The sequence below is a fragment of the Cricetulus griseus genome, chromosome 3 (genome assembly GCF_003668045.3).
Source record: "Cricetulus griseus strain 17A/GY chromosome 3, alternate assembly CriGri-PICRH-1.0, whole genome shotgun sequence".
Lineage (NCBI taxonomy): Eukaryota > Metazoa > Chordata > Mammalia > Rodentia > Cricetidae > Cricetulus > Cricetulus griseus.
The window spans coordinates 153578025-153581480 of record NC_048596.1 but is presented as its reverse complement, the minus strand read 5'-3'; the positions used below and the strand labels follow the sequence as shown (position 1 = coordinate 153581480).

Sequence of the window (3456 nt, the reverse complement as noted above, 5' to 3'; positions counted from 1 at the left end):
CACTACAGAACATCCCAGTTCCTCCCCCTTTACCTTGAACACAGGAAGTGTGGCCCATATGTCAACTCTTGTGTCCCACATCTTCAGCACAATCCACAGCCCTAGAATTCAAAGAGCATGTTAGGTTCTCAGTCGAAAACCACGAAAAGCAAGTCCTGTTTAAAGAGCATGTGACAGGGTCAGGCCTGAATTATCCAAGGATTCCACTGCATAAACTAAGTTTATAAATGTTTAAGGGAGGCTAGCCTTTAGCTTTCCCATAGGACAGAGGGAAGGGAGAAAGGAAAATCAAATAAATTCCAGCTAGATAAGCAGCCTGGGTGAAGGGCGGGAATGGTGGGGGAGGGGCTACGGAGGTCACAAAGCCAGGAAGCAGTAAGGTTCATTAGACCAGAGTATGAAAGGAAATTGTCCACACAGTTAATAAAGAGGTCAAAACAAGAGAGGTTGGTTCCCAGGACCTTGTTCGAGTCAGCATCTGGCAGCGGACTTGTATATGTGACAATGTGAACAAATTAGATAGAAAACACAGTGGGCTGAGATGTCAAAAAAGTTCAGAACAGACGCTGCCTGTCTGAAAAGCCCTGAACTCATGAGAGATGCAACCCAAGGAAGCCTTCAGTGGAATAAGTGGTCAGCTTCTTCGCATTCTTCATAAAAGAATGAAAAGGTCTGTTAGGAAATTCAGTGAGATTAAAGCTCAGTCTGTGTCAGAGCATGAGGTCTTCTCTGCCTATTCTGGGCTTGTGTACATTTGTCTCTCACACCCAGCAGCTAATGCTCAGCCTGTATCAATGGGACAAGATCACGTGCACAGATTCACCAAGGACAGCCCACAATGCCAGCCATGAAAAGGCAGCATTTCCCATAATATACAAAGGAAAAGGATTCACCACAGCAGCTATCCTTCTCTGGGTAGGAAATGAGTGTCCGATGTCACCAATGTTTCCTGTATGCTGAGCTCACCCCACCCCAGCCCCCCGTCCAGCTGCTCTTGTTAACAAGGGCTTATCTCTCAAGGATATAAAGCGATGACACACTAACCATACAGACGAGATCCGTCCCAAGGGGCAGTGGCTTTCTGCCTCTCATATCTTCTAGTGCTTAGGACACATCTAGGACCACTCCATATTAAAAGTCTCATCGGGGCTGACTTCACACTTTCAAGCTAGTGATGCCTTGAGCTAGGAATTCACTAAGTTGCCTTAATGTCACACAGTCATCTTTCTTTTCCTCAGAGCAAGATTTGTTCAGCTTGACTGTACATTTGTTTTCCCGAACCTGTCATAATTTGAGTAGGCCTCCAAGCATGCTGGGTAATGTATCTGAAGCACAGTGCCCTGTCTCTCCTTCCCGTCCATGCCCACTGCAGAAAGGTGAGCTTTGCTTCAGAGTCGTCTGTGGCTTGAAGCAGAATGGGACAAACCCACCTCAAAAACCCACGAGAGAAAGAACAAGGGGTTTTGTTTGGTTTGGGTTTTTTGTTTGGTTTTGTTTTGGTGTTGGGGTTGAGGGTGAGACAGCATTTCTCTGTGTAGCCTTGGCTGTCCTGGAACTCGCTCTATAGATCAGGTGGCTGAATACTAATAAGGTGGGTGCTGGTGACTGAATGGGACCCTCTGTAAGAGCAGCAAGTACTCCTAACCACTGAGCCACCTCTCCAGGACCCATTACCTGCTCAAAAACAAAACTAAACAAAAAACAATGATGCAAAGTTTTAAGGCTATCTGTTTGTTTCATATCTGTTTGTTTTCTTTTTATTTTAATTTAATTTATCTTTGTTATTGTTGTTGTTTTGAGGTAAAATTAAGGAAGACCAGGTAGCTGAATATTTTGGCTGTTTGGATTCTATGAAGACAGGTGTTAGTATTCAGGTATCTGTACTGACCTGTCCTTGAGGTTCTGACAGGATACGTCCTCAGCTACAGCCACTAAGAGCACCACCTGTGCACAATCACTATGTTCCCTTTTAAAAGGGCCCTGCCCATCTCCATCCTTCTCTCTCTCTCTCTCTCTCTCTCTCTCTCTCTCTCTCTCTCTCTCTCTGTGTGTGTGTATGTGTCTCCTTTTCTGCCTGTCTCTCTGTTTCTCCTTCTCTCTCCCTCCCTCCCTCCCTCCCTCTCTTCCTCTTTCTTTCTGCTTCTCTGTCTCTCTCTGCCTCTCTCTTCTCTTCTGCTGCTCCTGTCCCCAGAGACATGTCTCCCCTCTCCATTCCCCCCTTTTCCCATTCACTTCCCTGGATAAAAATCCTACACCCAAGCTCTGTCGAGTGGTGTCTTTCTCTCAAGCGCAGCTTTTTAAAATTACAACACATCATGGCTCATAATCATCTGTAATTGCAGTTCCAAGAGATCCGACACCGTCCTCTGACTTCACACACCAGGCATGCATGTGGTGCACAAATACACATAAAATAAAATAAAACTTAAATCTAAAAACTAATTTACAGTAGGCCATAGGGCCTGCATATGAAGGGTCGCCTACCTCTTCCACACTATGACAATCATGGCATGTGGGTTTGTTCACTGTTACACCAGGCTCTTCACAGCAAGGCCCATCAAAGAAAGAACCAGTTTTTAATGATAAATGTACTAAATCTTGTTGGGAAAAGAATAAACTGGAGATTCATGTAACTCAGTTAAACTTACATTTTCTTTCTCTGCTTTTATTTGAAAGGAGATGACTTTTTACTAATGCATCCTCTAAGAACTTCATACTATACAACACATAGCAAACTATAAAATTGCCCCAAGTCATAAATAATGGCTGACCTTTGCCAATGAAGAGAAATAGTTACATTTCACTAAATTTAACCCTTCCCCCCCAAAAAAAACCACACTTTCAGTATTTAAGACTTAGCAGATATATTTTAAATGCAGTAAGTTTTACTCTCTAAAACTGGACTTCATTTTTAGAGTTAAAAATTCTTCAAAAGAAATGTCCATATGCTCTTCTGTAGTGTCAAACTCTCTACACTTTGACTGTCCCATGCCATTCCAGACAAACCTGTCATAGGTGCACTTATTTCATTGTCATTGTCCTCCCGAAACAAAGTTTAAAATAAAACTGTGGGATACTCCATGGATTTCCATGTCATCCTTATACGGGAGCCACACTAACCTTCTTTGAATTGTCCCAGTGTTAGTACATGTGCTGCCAAAGAAAGTACAGTAACATTATCTTAGCCTGGACAGTGTGTGTGTGTGTGTGTGTGTGTGTGTGTGTGTGTGTGTGTGTGTGTGTGTGTGTGTGTGTGTTACATACATATTATACTTTTCACTTATTGTATACTCTATAAGTGAGAAAAGTAGTCCAATTCAGTAATAAAAACATACAAATAGAATGGTCTTAACAAGTGTGTAAATTCAACAGAGAAATCCAAAGTTCAACAGCTGTTCCACGAGGGAAACCAACCACAGTGGTGCATCTTCCATTTATATTCAGTGTTCTGAACAA

At 42.8% G+C, this 3456-nt stretch overlaps 1 non-coding gene across 1 annotated transcript; it reads right to left on the bottom strand.

Moving 5' to 3' along the window:
- Window positions 1-3062: 3062 nt before the first annotated feature.
- On the bottom strand, window positions 3063-3169 carry LOC113831516. The gene has a single exon (XR_003484406.1). It is a non-coding gene; the product is annotated as a U6 spliceosomal RNA (small nuclear RNA).
- Window positions 3170-3456: the final 287 nt, after the last annotated feature.